We start from the raw sequence: 20,027 nt of genomic DNA on the forward strand, positions 1-20,027 counted from the left end.
GCGGCCAGTGCGGACTGCGGTGCCCGCGCGCCCGTCGCCCGCCGCCGGCCGGGGCGCCCGCGATGTGATCGAGCCTGGGAGGGGACTGGCGGCTCTGCGGCTGCGGCGCCTCGGCTTCCCTGCGGCCGCGCTCGCGGTGGCGTGGCGGTCCCCGCGGGACGGGAGGCACGCACCGGGGGCTCCGACGCGCCCTCCGGGGTGCGCGGCAGCGCGGCTCTCGCTCGGCGCGGCCCCGTGCAGCCTCGGCCGCTGTCGCCGCGCGGCTCCCTGGCGCTGGTGCAGAGCAGCCGCCCGCGCGGTGCGGGGCCACCGGCGGCGCTCAGCCGAGCGCGGTCCCCAGCAGGGCGCCCTGGCTCCTGCGTCCCCGGGAGTTGACTACAGTTTCTGAAGTTCGAGGAAGCCGTGCGAAGGGCAGGTAGGTTTTTCTTAATGATCTTCTTGTGTGGGAAGCTGGGGGTGGCACCTCGTGTTCGCAGGGCAGCAGTTTGGGGAGGTCCGGGGGCAAGAAGCGGACACGGCACGCGGGGAGAGGCCGCAGCCCGGGGCGGGCTGGCTCCAGCCTCGGACGAACGTGCCAGTTGGAAATGTGCAGTGAGAGGACAGGTGCTGGGAGGGCGCCTCGCCTGCTGCTGATTGCATATTCCGAGCTTCTTGGCTCTGTGTGTGATGGGGGTGGGGGGGGGGCGCAGAGGGAGGACAGCGCAGGGTCTTGTCACCTCTGCCCTAAGTCCTCCGGGGAGTGACTCCTGTGATAGTCCCGAATGTGCCAGCGCTTTGGGGATGCGAGCTTTGCCAGGCCTCCAGGCTTCCTGCGCATCCCACTTTTTTCTTACCCTGGGGCAGAAGTTGCCCATGTTTCCATAATTGGAGCGCAGTCCTTTGCGGGGGGAAAAGCAACTTAAACGTCAACCCAGCGTTTTGTGCTACGAGGCAGATACAATGAGATGCCCGCTCTGTCTGTGTGATTTCACGCAATTTCATCCACTTTAAGAATGTGGGCAGGTCCCAAAGAAACAGGATACAGATGACACTTGAGTTGCACCCTGACTGTCCTGCGCGTCTTACGTAAGCCTCCCGTGGGGGATCACTCTCTCTCTCTGCAGTGGCTGCAGCTGTGGCTCTCCATGCCATTTGTTTAAGGTCCAGCTTGAACAGTATTTAATGCAAAAGCTGACGTGGTATAGCAGCCTGCAGCCTGAAACAGCGTGCTCTCTTCAGATTGCAGCGTCTTCTCCTAATAGGGAGCATGCGAGGAAAAGAACCCAGTAAATTTTTCAAGGCAGCTCCAGGAATTAGCCGCATAAATCATGTTTAAAAATAGCACGCATTGTACAGGGAGCTTGCAGAGGACCACTTCTGAACACATCCCCTTTGTTTTAGAAAAAGTGGAAATTGTTCATGCCAGACAATTGTTGAGTCTGAAAGTTCAGTGTACTGATGGACTGAGTTGTCTTAATAAACAAAGAGCATGATTTATAGGTAGCTCTCTGGTCCACTTTGAAGGATAGAATTTTTTAACCTTTCTTTCTCATCGCTCCTCTCGAGATTCCTTTCAAGTAGAGCAGTAGGTTGTCATCATTGCTGTTTAGTAATCATCAATGTAGTAATGTTGGGTTGATTAAATTTGTAAAAGGAATACGTGGAAATACCATCCATCACTGCGGTTACGAAGACAGTGGATATTAGAAATAAGGAGAATATTCAGATTTTTTTGGCATAGAAGTCATTGGTTTAACCAAACACAGAACATTAAGACTGCCGTATGTGTAGTTTTTAATTTGGATTTGTAATACAGTTGTGCAAACCACAACTCAGGGGTGTATTTTAATGTAAGGTTTATTTAGATAATCTTTAAAGAAAGCAGCACTTTTATTTATGGTATCTCAGCATATAGAACAAGATGAACTAGTTATAGGCACCTCATTTAAAACGTCATAGTTTTTTGTTTTTGTTTTATTTAAAGAAAACACACACACTGTTATTTCAAAAGTCGAAAAGTTAGTCTAGTCAACACACATTGTAGTTTGTGAGAGCGTCCACGGCTTAATCTCTAAAGGAGATTACATCCGGGCATGGGATCTCAAACAGGTTGGCTTCCAAAAGCACTGTTGCATCACTGTGAGGGGGACAGATGAGCGAAGTGGGCTAGCGGCTCTGGTACCATGTTTGAATCTGGGCAGGTGACCTAAACTCTGTGCCTCAGCGTCTTCATCTGTGAAATGGGGATAATAGGAGCACCTACCTCACTGGATTATGGTGAGGAGTAAACGAGTTCACAGATGGGAAGCTGTTGAAAACCAGTGTCTGGCACAGTAAACTGGGTCAAATGATCATTGTTAGGAAAGAATCTGTGGAAACCGTGGACGACATTGAAAGACTGCTGACGGAGGTGAACAGAATCAGCTCACGTATAATAAGGGAGAGGGTGTAAGCATTTACTGAGCACCTCCCAGTAATGCAGACGCCGGCTGGTGTCTGACCTGCCGTCTCCCGCAGTTCCTTGCTGAGGTGGGTTGCTCCACGTGCACTCTGGAGATGAGGAAATCAAAGCGCGGGAAGATCAAAGAGTAGAAGTCAGTGTTGGGATCTTTAACCTGTGTCTGTCTGTTTCAAACCCTGTTCTTTTTGACGCTGCTGCCCCGACTTGCAAGGTGCTTTCTCCATCTCTTCTCCTTTCATCTTCTCAGTCATGTAATGAAATAGGTGCATTATTAACTTCAGTTTACAGATGAGGACAATCAGGTTGCGCAGGAAAGTAGGCAGAGTGCTGAATGCAGTCACACCGTGGCTCTCCGTCTGGTATTATCATCATCGTAGGTATTGTTGAATACCTCACCCAGCTGGGCACGTCGTGGGGGCACCAGCAGGTGAAGTGGGTGTCCTCCTTCCCTTTCAAGTGGACTCAGTTGCTTTTTACTTCCTTTTTCATAAATTCAGTGAGTCAAGGAAAAAAAAAAAGGTGGGATGTTACAGCTCCCACGGGAGGACGCTGGTCCCCGGTTGGTTTCCTGCCTGCAGGTGGGGCTGTGGGAGCTCCATGCAGCCTGCAGCCCCCCTACAGCAGCAATCCGTCCCCAGACAGCACCAGGTCATCCCTGAGCATGACTTTAGTCCCAGCTGGAGAACTCTCAGGGCCAGAGAGAGAGGGGCCTGGCCCTTTGCCGCATATGGTACTGTATAGTCAGAAATGGAAGTAATTCATCTCCGTCCCGTTAAGTGAGCTTGCTTCTACTTGGCCTGTGGACCCGTGTCTCTGGGAGCAGTATCGGGTCCTGCGTGAGCAGCGCTGCGTGAACACCTGGCCCGCGCCCTGTTGGATGTCTTACCGGACCACCAGCACGTGGGAATGATGGACAGCCACGGTAGCTTTGTGGCTGCCTGGGTTATCCGCCAGATACTAAGCAGTGTTCCAGCCGTTGGCAAGCCCTGACTCTCTTTTCTAGATATGAAAAGCGAATGGCTGTGTAACGCACACAAGCAACAGATGGATTTGATATCTAATTAAACCTCTTAGCTAATGTCTCCTGCCACTGACAGGACTTCAAGGCAGATGTTCTACGGCAGCTTTCTTTTTTTAAAATCCGAACTCTGTACAACATGGAGACTCTAGTTAGCAGTACTGACCCTGTTGTATATTTGAAGGTTGCTAACAGAGTAGACCTTCAAAATTCTCATCACAAGAAGAAGAATGTGTAAACTGTGTGTGGTGACGGATGGTAACCGACATAGTGCGGTGTTTATTTCTCAACATATACAAATTACTGAGTCGTTACATTGTATACCGACACTAATTTAACGTTACATGTCAATTGTATCCCGATATAAAGTAAACTAAATACAATCAAATAATAAAATTTAAAAAGAAACTAAAGTCTCTCAGGTAGTGTGCCAGAAGGAGGTCTTGTCAGCAACTGAGGCTTTCCACATCTCTCTGAAATATCTTCTACGTCAGGTTTAGCCCTCCTTTCCAGAGTACAGGTATTCATTCCCTTTTTCTCCATCAGCTACTTTACATTTCAAATGCTCCTCCGTTCTGGGTTATTCTGTAGTAAAATCTTCCCCGATCACTTTTGTGACTTGAGCTGGGTCCGTAATATACTGTTACGGAATTCTTCAGAACTTACATATATTTCTGTTTTATTTCTTGTCTGGGATATCTATTTATTGGCTTATCTGTGGCCACTTGCACATCTCCAAAGACCTGTCCTCTGACGTGCAGCTTTCTCTTGGCTGTCGTCATGGACACTAAATCCAAGCCACGTTGAATGTGGACATAAGTGAATGATATTTACTCTCTGAGTTTCCATTATCTTCGCTTTGGGCTTGGGATGTCAGGAGCTGATCGTATTTCTAGGGTTCTTGCTGCCTACATCCATGAGCTGTGTGTTGGGGGTGAACACAGGTTCCTGGTTGTACAGCAGTTCACGGGCAACATGGCAGAGACAGGCCCTCCTGGCTGGGACACTGCTGAGGTCAAGAGAACAGAGCGAGTGGGGAGGAAGACACCTTCTGAGTGGGATGTATGCGCCATGTTTCTAGTCCTTCCTGCTGTGCTTCTGGGTAGAGTTGGGAATGAATCACACCCAGAGAGGACTTACCACGTGCTGGCTGCCATGCTGATAACACTACGTACAGGATTTACTGTAATTCTCATGCTGACCTTCTGTGGTAGTTACTTTGTTATCCTCGTTTGCAAGTGGAAACTGAGGCCCGTAAAGGCCAGTGCACTTGGCCAAATCACACTAGTGAGTTTCGGAGCCAAGAGTGGAGCCCAGGGCTGTCTGACGAGTCGTTACAGAGCATCTACTGCCTACAATTTGGGAGCCTTCATGAGGGTTACATGGGGTTGCGTACGTGTCCCATAGCGCGCTTCTCAGAGTAATCCTATTCCGTCTCACCTGGTCCCCACAAGGATGCTGGGGCAGGGCTGAAGGGAGGGGGGAAAGCTGGCCCTGACTGCCCAGGTGGTGGCGTCTCCGCCTCTTCGTGCACGAAGAGCTTCAGCTTAGTTCATTCAATGAGCTCAAACACGCAAACTACATGCTGGCATTGTGACATAGGAAGTGTAAAGCCTTCAGGTGATAAGGGGACGTACTGGAGAGGCACGTTCACTTTATTTGTGTGGGGTCATAGACTTGCTTCATTCTCACTAATGAGAGGAGACGTGTACAGGCCTGAGATTTTTCTCAGGTGATTTAAAAAAAAAAAAAAGTTTATTTCAATCAAAAAAAAAAGCGTCAGTGATGAATACACTGCAGTAGTGTTCTGTGTCATTCACAATGAGACTAAGGTTTTTAAAGGAAATGAATCCATACTGTTGTCTCAGAATAGGAACATTGTATCAAAGCTGTGTGTCTGCTTTATAGCCTCTCTAACTGTGGAATTCTGAATACAGAATGCAAAACCAACTTGTAACATTTTCAAAACCCTTGTCCTGAGCCCCACGTCGTCGCTATTTTTTCTTGATTTTACACAGGAGCCAACATTCATTCAGTGACTTCTTCATCCCTGGGGTTTGAGTTGTTATTGTTGTCATAATACTTTAGCATATCTTGTTTTCTTGGCCATTCCCGCTCTGTGCTCATAGGATCGTGCAATTTTTGAACCAGTGAGTGGCTGAAAACTTATGAAAAATTCAGTTTTCTAAGTGTAGATCTTACGGCAAAGGACAGGGAAATTTGGCCCCACTGGTGGAGGAGTGGGGTTGGGGAGCTTTCACGAAGAGCATTTGAAACCTTAAGAACCTTACGAAGTAGGCAAGTAAAAAAAAAAAGACGTTTCAATTGATCAGCAGTAGTATTGTACCTTCCTGTCCAATTGCACAGGACTCAGTTCCTCCATCTCATGTCATGTATTCATTCGCAAGTGATCAGCACTGATTTTCTAGAAGTCCCAAAAGGTGTGACTTGGTCAGCGTTGCTCTCTTGTCAAGGGAGTCTTTCGGGAGCCCCCAGGTTGCATCCGTAAGCCTGTCCGTGAATGTATTCTCTAAGGCCTGGAGGTGACCCGCTACGTGCTGGGGCATCTGGGCTCGCTGTACTGGTGACTCTGTCATTACTGACTGTCCCTTCTGCTCTGCCAGCCCCTCCCTGCCAACGGCACACATCCGTCCATCACCCCCACTGTGCATGAACACGCGGAAGCTATGGGGAAACTTTCATTTTGAGGCCGCCCACGTTATTAGTCAGAGGCAATGAAACCACACAAGACAATGATTTTTTTTTTAATTTAGGAAAATAAAAAAATAAAAAAATAAATAAATAAAAAACCCAGTCTGTCACATAGCTACACACAGGACACCACGATCTCTGCAGTCAGCATTTGGGAATTGCGACCAGTAATAAGAGTAGCCTTACTGTTATATTCTCCCCTGACAGCTTCTGAGGAGAGCTGCAAACCTCAAATTCACACATAATCCATCACAGCCGCTGGGCAGCGTTAGAGTCAAATTTAGTGGGAGTGATATGGACTCGTTTCTGCACTCGCACGACATCTATTGATCTCGTATCCGGCGTGTTGTTGGATGGTGCACCGGAGACGTGAGGAGAGTCCTGTCTCTGCCCTCGGGAATGTCGTTCTCCCAAGGGGAAACGGTGCACCGTACGTTGTAACCAGTGCCTGAAAGACGCTGGGCTCTGCAGGGGTCCCTGTCTCCGAGGGGGTGGCTCTCCCTGAGGAGGTCCGGCTGGATCCTCGTCTGGACAGCGAGTGGAGTTGGAGGGGATGGCAGCTGACGACGGAGTAGGCTGGCAGACACCATTCCGAGCAGAGGGAGCAGAGAGCAGTGCAGTGAAGGGACCGGTCCGGGCGGCTGTCTGTGCGCAGCTGGTCCTTCCATGTGACCGGTGCTCCTTGTGGGCGGTGGGTAAGCCTGGAGCCCACAGCGGCGCTTGTGGTCCATGTTTGTCCAGACGAATTTGAGCACTTTAAGCTTGTTCTTCTAGAATGGTCAGTCTGGGTGTTTTGTAAAGAATGGATGGGGCTGGGGGTAGGGTAGGGGCAGCAAAGAGAAGCCTGTAAATCAGCCGTTGAATCCTGGTGCCGATGTAAGGTCTGACCTCAGACTGATGAGAAGGGGGAAAGGAGGAGGAGGGCAGAGCAGGGAGGGGATGGTGAGTGTAAGGGTGACTCCCAGGCTCTGGCTTGAGTCATTAGACGGACAGAGGGACCACCCGTCAGCACAGCATGAGGATGACGTATTTGCAGGGGAAGATGACGGATTCATTTGTGGGTTTATGTGCTGGGAGGCACCGGGTGACATGTGTAAGGCTTCAGATTCAGGCGGCATTGCAGCCGCCTGGGGTTCTGGAATTCAGGACAGAGGCTGAGCTGGAAATCTAGGGTCGCATTTTGAAGTTATTGAGATTGGGATCTGCCCGGGAGAACGTGTGGAATGGAAACAAACATGCCGGCCAGGGCGGCAGGCAGAAGGAAAGGAGATGGGACAGTGAGATGAAGTAGCAGAGGCCAGAGGCAAAGCAGAACGATGGCAAGGGAGCCTCTTGACAAGAGGAATGAAATGGACAGAAAGGGCAGAAGGGCAGGGAGCAAAGGGACACACAGGTCTGTTAACTTGCTTGTAACTCCATAGATGGTGGAAGCTGTTTCTCATGTGGCTTTCAGTGCCTGTCAATAAACATGAAGACCTACTATGTGGAAGGAGGGCGGGGATAGGGGTAAAGGAAAGAAATAAGCAATAAACTCATGACCGTGGGTCTCAAGCTGTGTAAAGGATAGAATTGTCATTTCTTGCTTTCCTTTTTCATTCATTTTTCTCCTTCATTGACTGCTGGGCATACGTGCTTGGGAAAGTGGGAGGAATGAAAGAACCACTTTCTTGGGGCATAAAGTGCTTGGTTCTCCAAAGCTGGCATGTCTTGCGTGCATGAGTGAGCACACTGCAAGGGAAAGTGATACATGACATTACCGGGCAGTTTACAAAAACTAAGCTTTTATCATGACCATAGCATCCTCAGAGGGTTTGCACCTTTGCACCAATCCTTTTATAGTTATCAATGAGCCTCTTGACTCATTGGTTTCTCTGAGGTATATTAAGTACTATTTCCTATAATTTTCATTTGTCTTATAAAAAGAGGCCTCTTTACGTCACAGACAAACTGGAGTGTTTGGGAAAAAATGACCGTGTATTTGAGTTAATATGCATCTCAATCCTTGCTCATTTTGTCCTTTAATTTTGACCCAGAGGCAGGATCTCTTCCCTTATAGAGACGAGGGAACTCAGACGCAGGGTTCAGACAACTTTGCAGAGGTAGCAGCAAGTACATGGCAGAGCTCCTAGGACCCAAAATGAGGCATCCTGACTCCACTTTCTGGGTTCTTGCCATGCCATCACGTTGCCTGTATCTTGATGAACAGCTACTAAAGAAAAATCAGGGGGTGGGATAGTTAAGAGATTTTGTTTCTTGTTAATCTGCTCAAAGACAGTAGAAACTGAGTTGGCCTCAGTCGCTATATTTGATGCAAATGTGTGTGATTAAGTCAGACTGAGAGGGAAAATCTTTTTTCACAAATGAACATCTTTTTTCTTATTTTAAACGCTTTACAAAAAGCACCTGAGTTATGGAATAAAAGGATTCAGTATTTTAAACTGCAAAACTATTACTGTTGAACTTGCCATTGGTGCTACACGGAAATTTATTTTTCAGTTGTTGGAATGACTGTTGTGTGTGAGAAACGTTTTGTGTGTGTACATGAAATAAAAATCGGCCACATTAAGCTTAAGCTATGGTTTTCCTTTTATGATATCCTTCTTGAATTCTCCAAACACATTAAGTGATGCAGCTTGCTTTATCTTGCCAAAGCAGTGATCATGTTACCGATTTAATGCTAAAGATTAAAGCCTTTGTCTTTTGCTTAAGCAGTGTAAAATGATGCAGGATAAATCCAAAGGGTTTATTTTAGTTTTACAACTTGTATTTTGGCTCCTGATATTCTATAATTATAATTTAGTTAATGCTGCTACTGTTAAAGCAGATATTAGCTATTAATATTCAGTAGTGTTAGAATCATGACATGTACGTGGAATTTTGTGACTGAAAAGTTTATGACGCTATATTTTACTTATTTTAAATTTACCTTTTGGCTTCTTTATCTTTATATTCTCTCTCTCTCTCTCTCTCTCTCTCTCTCTCTCTCTCTCTCTCTCTCTCTCTCTCTCTCTCTCTCTCTCTCTCTCAGCCTTGCTAAATGACAGTTTCCAGATAAAAGCAATTTCTAGCAAAGCAGCAAAATGCTGGTACCAGCGCTTATCCTTAAATCTCAATTTCAAGCTTTATGGTGCCAATTTTACATTCTAGCTATGGTAGGACAAATTGAATCCAGAAGGGCTTATACATTTGTGACATTCAGTTGGCAGATCTTTTGTTATTAGTGCTGATTTTTAAAAATAATCACACATTTGTCAATTTTCTAAAGTTTTATAGAAACATTAGGCAACTATCTTAGTTCTAGTAATTATCGTTACACATGGTAGGCTCGTCCAGTGAAGTTGAGAAATCACAATACAGGCATACAAAAATTTAAATAACAATATAAAGTAATATGGTATTTTCTATATGATTTTGTTGCATGTTTGCATTTATAATAATATGTGAGGAAACGCAAGTCAAGTAACATGAAAATTAATTTGGTCATTTCATGCCTCATGTATCCTGATTTTATCCAAATGCAAAAATGATAATCGAGCGTTCAGAATTAGTATTCTGTGGAGGTGATTTGTCTCTGCTGTGTGTATTGCTCACTACCAAGATGAATAATGAAGCTGCATTTCCTACTAACTTTGCCACGAGTATATATTTTAATATTATGTACCAGGCGTTTTCATTTTCTAAAAAAAGAGTAATTAAATTGCTTTTGCCTCTTTTTTCTTCCTATTGAATTTTGTTCAGGCATTTTTATGGTATGTATCCTTGACACCACAGAACATGTCTAAATTAGTCATCTGATTTGAATACCATAATTATGTGTACAGTGAGGGCTTGATTGAATAGAGCGCCTTTGCATATTGTGTATTTTCGTTCTCTTTGTGGATTTAGGGAGTGCATGCTTACTATTTCAGAGTCTTCAGCCTGCTTATGTTTACTGAATAGGCACACAGAGAGAAATGTAAATGTTTTTACAAACAGGATTTAAGAAGATACGCTTCCTTTCCAAATGTTAGGAATTGACACGTACCTGTCTACTGTGGCTTTTTCTTATATGTAACAGGTTGATAAGAAATCCAGAAATGGCTGAAAGCTAGTGTGGTGTCGTGTATGGTACCCAAATTGTTGCTGTTGAGATTAGAAGTGTCCTCCTTTGTATTCCTAAATAAAAAGGAAAGATGCGTTGGAGTCAAGTATTATGAATCTTGATAAATATTTAAGCATATTTGGAGGGTGTGAAGAGTGTTTTTTTCCTCTGCTTTATTATATAATAGTCACTCTGCCCAAAACGGACCTCTTAACCTTGAACATCAGTGGGAAGTGCTCAGGACGGCCCAGGTAGAATCGACACGAAAAATCTGGAGTCTCGTTAAAAGCCTACGAGATGGAGAACAGCTTTGCAGGCTTTGTGATGGGGCATTTGGACCAGGATCGCAAACCACTATGGTTGTTGAGGAAAATGAAACACCAGAGTATTAAACTTACATTTAATTTAATGGTTTCTGCCACCACGGTTCTTAACCTTTCCACCCGCCTGAGTTACCTGCTAATAGTAGCATGTCAGGAACTGAATTGTTATGGATCTTTCCTTTTAGTAAATATCCAGTAGCATTTTCAAAGTTGTTCTGGATATAATCCGCAATAGACAGCCCGGAGCTGGCCACAAACATGCTTCCTTTATACTGTTTTATAGCCACAGGCCGTTTGGCGTCTGGCCCCTTCTCGTGGGTATTTTCACAGCTCCACATGTCCTGATAATTGTCAGTCTTGGAGGAGAACAAGCCTTCTGCATCCACACTGTTACACAGAGAAAAAAAACAATTCCTGCCCTTTTCATCTTCCCAGAACATACCAAGGCCTGTGGCCAGAGGATCGTCCTTTGCTCGTCAGATGCCTTTTCTTTCTCCATGTTCCTTACTCGCTTCAGGAAGTGAGAACATGAAAGGTGTGGAAGCCTCAGTTCGGTTTGATCTGTCTTGTACTCTGTGTCCAGCTGTGGTTCTCCACCAGGGGCAGCTTTGCCCCCCAGGGGACGTTTGGCCATGTCTGAAGTCATGGTCACCACTGGGGAAGGGGTTATTACTGTCACCCAATGGGTAGAGGCCAGGGACGTTATTATACATCCTATAGTGCCCAAAACAGACTCCAAAGGGAGGACTCCGGTCCAGCATGTCAGTAGTGCTGGGGAGAACCCCTGATCTAGGTAGGGAACGTCTGTTTCATTTGCTTTATCTTATTCAAGCCAATGTGTTAGACGGTTCTAGTAAAGAAATCATTGCGTTTGGTATAAGCATTTATTGAACACCTATTAAGTCCTGAAAATATTACAGTGAAGTCTGTGACATCGTCCCAGCGTTCAGGAGTTGACAGTCTCTTGGCAAGATGACTGGGAAATAAAATACTGCTTAATACAACGCACCCTGTAATCAGAGAGAGCTACGTGACGTGTGAAAATTAGAAATGCTTTAGATTTCACTTGCTAACTGTAAGGGAATGTCTGGAAGAAATCATATTCTCTGCCTAGATGTAAAATGAGTCATTTGTGGGTGAAATTTCTCATTTTCCCTTAATAATCATTAATAGGTCCCATTTCTTGCCCTCCTATCCTCCCATTTCAATTGGTACTAATTTGAAACGTCAGGAAAAAAAGAGGAGGTGTTGACATAAAAAGCGTTACGTTAGAAATTTAATGTATTAGTTTTTTGGTTTTTTTTAACCTCACCATTGCGGGATAATTTACATGCCATAAAAGTCTCCTGTTTGAATGTTTATATTTTTCCTACTACGTGTGCCAGACGCATGTTACTGTGCAGGTTTGGCTACACTTAGTGGTCAGAACGCTCAGACGAGGAAAGTGAAAATGCGAGCAAGGAGAAGAGAAGCACGTGTGTTCCTGTAGCACAGGTGCTACATTAAAGGTATGGGGTATAAAAAAGGCCTGTTGTTTCAGCTTTGTCCTGTTCTGTTCCCGGTGAATCTGTCTACTGTGATAATGTCGTAGAAATCACTGGAAAGCTGCGGTCAGGTAAATACCTGCAGGATTAACTCCAGAGGACTCACCTGTCTGGGGACTTGTGTACGCATCACCCATCCCTTAGCCAAACGCATTGAGGCCCAATGTCTTTCAGAATTCAGCTTTTCAAAAGGTAACACAGTTTTTTTTTACTGTATGTCATGTAATATTCCTATGGGATTCAGGAAACACAGTAAGTTCTGTAGCAAAGTAGATGAACATTCACCTTTAGTTGGACAGGAAAAGACCAAATAAATCTTGTGTCAGTTCACGGCAGTTTTTGGGGCAAACTCCTTGGGTAGCCAAGTAACAAAGAAACTCTGCTTTCAGAAATTTTGCATTTCAGAACTGTGGACACAGGTCTGTGAACCTGTCTCAACGTATCCCAAGATATTTCATGTCAAACGATCGCTTCCCTCCTCTTTCCCATTCCCGCCCTCCGTCATCACACACGTTCATAAAGCTTAGCCGTGGGTGTCCTTGTCTTTCTTTCACATCATTAACTTCCCACCAGACTTGACAAAATGCCAAGTTCGCTGTTCCGCTTCAGGGGATGAAGGCCAGGTATGGATGTGTGATGACCAGCCAGACCTGCCGTCTGTGGCGTGAGGTTTCACTTCCTGCTCTATAGGTCTGCAGAGCAGCCAGGTTCATGTTCTCCAGCCCCCCAGGCCCAGGGTCCCGGACGGTGAAGACGGTTTTGTTGGGTCAGAAGACATCCTTGAAGAAAATTGCTAAGGTAACCATGGCAGCTGTCATTCCAGGTAGCCCCAGACTCATGCTTGGTAACCCTTCATGCCCATCACAAAAGTCTTGGGCAGTGAAAACTAAACAACGATAGAAGGAGATGAAAACCAAAGCAGAGAATCCATTAGAGCCAAGTCTCTTGAGATGAAGATATTTCCAATTCAAGAAAGAAAAAGACGTGCAGAAAATGGCGTGGGGTTCTTCACTGGAGTCACACTTAGAAATAGGGACACTCATCCAAAGTAAGACATTTCAGACTTGGTCCAATTTGTTACACATTCTACACGATCGTCTTATATAATGTGCCTGATGGTATTTAGCAAGCCTTGTTAGTCTTTTAACCATAAATTCCACATGTCTGCTAACTTTCAGATTCCAGTGGTGGCGCTCAGAAAATTGTAACTGTCTGGCAGTAGGTTTTAACTGGTTTCCATGCACTCCTAAGAATGTGAGTGAATACCTAGGGTGCCAACGTTGACTTTGGTCAACGTTGCTCAGGCAGTAGTTTGCCATCATCAGAAGTGTCTGGACGCTGATGGGAACCACCTTGAGCATTTCAGAAATGCTCTTGCAATTGCAGAAATCAAACGTGACTTGTAGTTGTCTTTTGGTATCGGTATATATTGAGTATGACAATTTTAATACAGTTTTTCCTTTCTTAAAATGTGTATACATTTTTCCAGCACCCCCTGTATTTTCAGTCCACGAGTGAAACTTGCTTTTGTCCTGGGTGACCATGCATGCTCTCATGGCGATGTCACTTCGCCTGAACACACTACAGATCGTGGAACCCACTGATGAGCCAGGCGACCCAATTTCTGCAAATTAGAGGAGACAGCAGAGCGTAGTGTTGCATGAGCGTCAGAGGAAAGTTGCATGTTTATGGGGACATGCAAGAATTTTGCCTTCAGAAGACTCAAAACAGCGTCTTGCCAGAAAGAAGGTCTTAAAGGGCGTGTGTGCTAACATCCAGGCGAGTGGAGGGGTGGTGAATCTGGGCTCTTGGGCAGGCTCTCAGGAGCAGCTGCGAGGGACCACAGTGCTCCTATCTGTTACTTCCCCCACCCCCAACTTCTTAATTGATTCAAGTGGGACACCAACATTTCCATCTAAAGGTGAACCATCAATGTGAAAAGATGTTGACTCACTGCCATTTGGTCGGGGAAGTACATACCCGCCTTTCCTACCGCAGCCTTTATTCTTGAGCGTCTTGGAGGCCACGCACCTCCTCCTCCAGCTGCAGCTCGCAGTCTCCTCACACGTCTCGCAACCTCTTTGCAGGTATCATTTTCTCTCCTAGCGCCCAGCTTTAAAGAGCTGCACGTCCCCTGTCTTGGTTTTGCACCTGTCTCCTCTGGCCAAGCGTCTTCCTGCGTCTGCAAACATGGCTTCTTGTTACCACATTTCCTGTTGTTAAAGAGCTGAGAGCCTCACGGGGGCCTCCCTTTGTCAGTGCTGCACTTTCTCCCTCGTTTAAAGAGCCCCCACCATCCTCTTTGTGCTCTGGGGAGGCTCTCCCGCCGTGTCGGCGTGGACCACCACGTCCCTCTCACCCTCGTCTCCCTCTGTCTCTCCAGCTGCCTTTGCAGCCCTGATTCTGGCTGCTGAGATCATCAGCAGGTGAGCTTTCACACACAGTGATGCCCCCCGAGTCCCTGCGTGATTGTGGCTACTATGTGCCCTGGGGGGCTCGACCTTGGTGGCGTTTGAAAGCGTCCCAGGCGATGCCACCGTCACTGAGGAGCACCAGTGTAGAGGGCATGGCACCTGTCTGTCACTGCAGACAACGGGCCACTGTGGACGGAGGCTCAGGGAAGGTTGAAAAAGGGTAAGACACTGCACAACAGCGTCTCGTCCCTGTTTGCTTTCAGTTTCAGCCCGGGAACGGGTTTCTGGAATGGCAGCTACACCACCCTGCTGCTGGGACCACTTCTCCCCCTTGGACTGTGTTCTCATTAGTAAATCCCGGGGGGAAAGGGGCGTCATGTGTCCCCAACAGGCCAGAAGCCATTTGGGGCCAAGGGTGTACTTGTCGCGGGAGGCTGGCTACCACGCCCTGGCGTTCCTTTCAGCATGTGGCCTCCTGCCATTCAGCCAACTCGCTCCATCCTTCCCGTTTGGAATCCCTGGAAACCAAGCCACGCGCCCACCTCCCTCGTCTACTGTCACCCCCTTGGCACTCACTCACTGGACCGCAGCACGCAGGAGAACCAACCAAAGTTCCAGAGTGGAGATCTTCACGTTGCTTTTCCCTGACGAGAAAAATGGGTGGCAGGGCCTTGGCTGGGAAACTGCTGTGTAGAATATAATTTTCCTGAATGAGTGGGAGAAGGGAGGCCACTGTGAAAACTGAACTTTCATCTAGTCACAGTTTCCTTTTATTCTGAATGTGCCCGTGGGTCTCTGCTCTTTCCTTACACAGCGGAGATCCCAGGAGACGGGCAGAAAGGCCTTTGGGCGTCCTCTCTACAAAGCCCCTTCTCCCCACCGCCTGTACGGGATGCATGTCTGTGTTGCCGAGAGCCACGCAGGCTCTGTTGGCTGTGCCCCACTGTCCCACGGTTCCCAGAGGGGCCGAGAATGGTTAGCACACGAGCGGGCTTCCCGTTCTCTCTGGACCCTGCTGCTTTATTGTTCGGGATGTGTTGTTCCAAAGACAATACTTTCATTTTTATCAGCAAGTCGGAAAGTTTAAGTGAGGTGATTCTGGAATTGACAACAAGTCCGCACAGCTAACTGTTCTAAAGATCCCACGTGGAACTCATGGGAAACCCGGTTGTGCAAACAAATAAAGATGAAAAAGAAACGCTTCGCCTTGCAAACTTCCGTGAAGCTATAGGAATGGCTCAGATGGCCGCTTTCTGTCATGGGTCCATGGACAGAAGTTGGATTTCTGTCAACTTTCTCTGAGCACATGTGTTGCCCGGAGCAAGTCCTGCGCCCCCCACCCCAGCCGTCCTGTTTCATGTAAGAAATGTGACTTTTCTGTCAGCCTCATGCTCCCAGTGTGCAGGTCAGTGATTCAATACTGTGTTTATCTATTCTGCCTATGTTTATGGAGGTCCTACTGTGTGCCAGGCACCCTGCTAGGCCATGGATAGCATGCGCTCCACACAATGACCTTCCGGTGGGAGAAAACAGCCACATCAACCAGCACGTTCTAGACGGAGAAGTCAAGTATGTTGACATTATTGGGGTGACCAGGCAGTTACGAAAGCTGTTCCAAAGAGGTGACATTCCAGGTGCAATGTGAATGAAACCAGCAGGGCTGGCTGGATGCAGAGAGCAGCCTGGACACAGCAGCCAGAGGCCACTGGGAGAGAAAGCTGAGGGCGGGGGCTCCGGCGCAGGGAGCAGGTTTGTGTTTTAGGAAGATGGCTTTGGAGCAGCACAGATGGTGAGATGGACCCAGAGGCAGGGACGCTGGGGCCTCGGACGGAACTCAGATCCTGGAGCCAGAACAGGCAGCAGGCTGGGTGCTGACATCCTGGCCGTGGGCTCCTGTCTGTCCTCTGGCCACACCTACATCAGGCCTCACAGCCTTAATTCACTCGTTACAATGCCCATGTCTGACCCATCCCGGCCAAGGTGACACGGAGCAGGACCCAAGGCTTCCGTCAGTAAGCCTCCCGGTATCTGAGGCACAGTCCAGGGACCACTTTTTAAGGAACATTGTGTCTAAGCACTGGGCTGTTCCTTTATTGAGTTCATTCTCAGAGCAACCCTGTGAGAGCAGTGTGTTTTCCCCAGATTAGAGATTAGGAAACTGGCTCAGTGTGATTAAGCATCTGGCCCAAGGTCACACGGCTGGAGCATGTTGTGACTGCAAAGCAATCTGTCCCTTTTTGTAGACAGCCATGCGTGCCATGCGTGCCCGAAAATGGGGAGGTCACCCTGCAACATGCAGAAAAGTTTTGTGGGTTAACGTGCCTTGTGAGTGAACGTGGTCCTCAAATCCACGACTCAGTATGTCTGTCCCATCTTAAGATAGACCCAGAAATGTTTTGTTTGTGTGTTTGTGTTTGTTTGTTTGTTTTGCTTGCTTTTCTTTTCTGAAAGAAACGTTTACTTTTGTTCCTTAAAGGCAGAATTTAAGTCCGGGGTGGACGGGAGGGAGGATGTATATTGCATATTGCAAAGGAGAGATTTGATCTTCATAGAGTTTTCTGGGTCTCTTTTTGCCTTTTCTCTATACTAGTTAAGAGCGTTGGGGTAGCATTTTTTATTTTTTTCCAATCACCCATAGGCCTAGAAAGCCACCTATTAGGCCTCACAGAAAATTATGCTTTCTGTTGCCATGATTTATTTAAGTGCCTCTTGAGCCAAGAGTTATGAAAATGGTATTGAAGAGCTGGAGGAGGGTTTGCTGCGCGAAAAGCACACTGAGAATTAGAAATCTTGGTTAAAAGCTGGCTTGAAAACACATTTATTTAAATAAATTGCCTGCCTGCCCTCATCCGAAAGTGTGAGGAAGCTTCCAGCTTTATTTTCTTCTGTTGCTGGCATATTGAGTGCATTTATCTGGAAGATTTAATTCTATAATAAAGTTCAGGTTGGCCTGACTTCCAGGGCACCCCTAACCAAACATTAGCTTTAAAACCGAAATTGCTTTTCCCATGGTTCTGGAGGGCCACGGCCAGTGTGGCTGCAGGGTCGGTTTCCTCCAAGGCCTGTCTCCGTGGCCTGCAGGTGGCTGTCCTCTCACTACCTCTTCTTCATTCCTCTTGCACATGTGCCCCAGGAGTCTCTCTGTGTCTTCCGAGCTCCTCTTTATATAAAGACACCCATCTTACTGGATCAGCCCCCCCATCCGCCCCCAAGGACCTCATTTAACCATAATCACCTCTCTAATGAACCCATCTCCAAGTACAGTCCCATTCTGAGGTCACGGGGGTTAGGATTTCAACACCTGAATTTGAGGAAACACAGTTCAGCTCATATCACCACCACCACCACCCCGCTCCACCACCCTAGGGAATATGTAGAGAGGAAGAGCATTTAAAACGAACAAGAAAAACTTCTCCCAGAGCGGGGTGCCCCCTTGTCATGCACTTCCACGCCCCTGTGTTGGCCCCTGCCCCTGTGGGGTGGGGTCCTCAGCATGTTGTCCCCCACCACCGCCCCCGGGACTCCGGCTGTGACTGGCCTGTCTCAGCATGAGCACAGTTGGCCTTGATGGAGGGGCTCCGGCCCCCCTGCAGCCTGATTGTTGCACAGGCAGAGTCGGCAGGGCAAAGGCAGGCGTTTTTATTTTCAGACAACACCATGATGTCGCAGCACAGATTGCCCCTTTGGTGGTGACAGATCATTAGAGGATGCACACCCTTTCCTGAGGTTGTCTTCATCAGCAGCCATCGGGCGTGGGTTGCCACTGGAGGGGGTAACTGTCCAGAGAGGTGAATTTTCACGTAGAGGTTTCCCTGGGGGACGCTTGATTGCTTGACATTGGTGGTCAGATTCATTTGTATCATTGACAGTGGAAGGTGGGCTCGGGGCCACCTCTGGGGGTGCATAGCATGCAACGCAGAGGCGTTGTATTGTGAACGCAGAATGGCCCCCCATCCGTGCCTGAATGCATCTGTCAGCAAAAGAGGAACTTCAGTGACAAGCTGGAAAGGAAAAGAAAACTAAAGATTTCACTGTGGTTTAAAGAAGGGCAGATTTGTAAAGGGAGGCGAGTTCAGCTTTTCTGATTGCAGTGAAAGCATTTAAGTGTTGATTTTGTAGATTGTAAAGTCTGGAAACTTTACAATTGTAAAGGCGTGTATTTTCTAGAACATATTGTGGGCCGTAAGGTAACATTAATATACCATTTATTATATGTAGTCACGATTTCTAGACTTTGTGGCCGCGCCTCAGGACTTTTTGAAAATTAATTGTTTTAAGTTATCTCCTCAGGTGCTAGCTGCTTGCTTGACTCCTGGCTCATCCATGTAGATGGAACAAAACAGAGAAGTGACAAAAATCCCCAATTAATTAGGATTGTGGAATGTTTCTTTTTTGTGCGTTTGTTCGTTGTTGTTTTCATTCCAGGAGCTATTCTTTTGCAGAGAAATGGACTTTGCGGGATTAAAAAAAAATCATAAAAATGACATCGATACCTAGTTTCATTTTAATGAACTTCTGTAACAACACAATGTTTCTCTTGTGTCTGCTACATTTTTTCCCTAAAGTTATAAATCACTCAGGCTGTGTCACATCCTTTTAGAAAGGAGTTACTATGTAACTACCGGTAGTACATAATCAAAGAAGCACCCCCCCCACCTCCCATCTGAAGCCCTCTTGACATAATAGATACTAAGTTGTTTTTTGATGAAACATGAGGTAATTAGTCAACATAGAAGTATCTTAAAATCAGAGTACATGCTTGGTCCTGAGAATCTTTAAGCCTTAAATCAGTGTTTTATCACTGATCGTTGACATATTTTGGCGGGAACACAATGGCACTAAAATACACCCCCTTTCCTATAACCACCTAAATTCTTAAAATCCTGGGGGGCAGCATGAAAAGCCGCCTCTGTGTCTTCGCCAGAACTGGCTGCCTGTCCTGGTAAGTGCCCCTCTCCAGGCTGGGGGTCCCTTCCCCCGCTGCCACAGACCCAACTGCCTGGTCCTGAGAGGTACTCACCAGCTCCACTTCCCGTGCACGCAGCCCGGAAACGTTGGCAGGGCTTGTGTTGTAACTGTGTAAGTGGAATCATACTCTGTGTATCCTACGACTTACTTCTTTCACTCAGTTCTTTTTGAGATTCAAGTAGGTTGCATCTAGCTGTACTTTATTTTCATTGCTGAACAGAAGTAGTCTGTTGTATGAGTAATTCCACAACTGATTTAGCCAGTCTCCTACTGACAGACCCCTGGGTTTGGCATTCTGTTCTCTTGTGAGCACGGTGTTAAGCAAGTGCAAGGGTTTCCTTAAAACAGTGCTCAGCAAACCGTTTCTGTAAATGACCAGGTAGTAAATATTTCCGGCTTTGCCAGGCACATGTGGTCTCTCTTGGATTTTCTGCCTGTTTGCCTGCCTTCCTTTCTTTTTTCTTTCTTATTTATTATTATTGTTATTTTTTATAATTCCTTACAAATGTGAAAAACTACTCTTAGTT

The 20,027-nt window shown here is 46.8% G+C and overlaps 1 protein-coding gene across 1 annotated transcript in view; it reads left to right on the forward strand.

Moving 5' to 3' along the window:
• The first annotated feature begins 248 nt into the window (after positions 1–248).
• Positions 249–20,027, forward strand: part of PAG1 (phosphoprotein membrane anchor with glycosphingolipid microdomains 1) — a 106,790-nt gene continuing 87,011 nt past the window's right edge. The window contains exon 1 of the mRNA XM_033126366.1: positions 249–415. The gene's annotated coding sequence lies outside the window, so the exon portion shown is untranslated. The remainder of the gene's footprint in view (positions 416–20,027) is intronic.

The sequence above is a fragment of the Rhinolophus ferrumequinum genome, chromosome 14 (genome assembly GCF_004115265.2).
Source record: "Rhinolophus ferrumequinum isolate MPI-CBG mRhiFer1 chromosome 14, mRhiFer1_v1.p, whole genome shotgun sequence".
NCBI lineage: Eukaryota > Metazoa > Chordata > Mammalia > Chiroptera > Rhinolophidae > Rhinolophus > Rhinolophus ferrumequinum.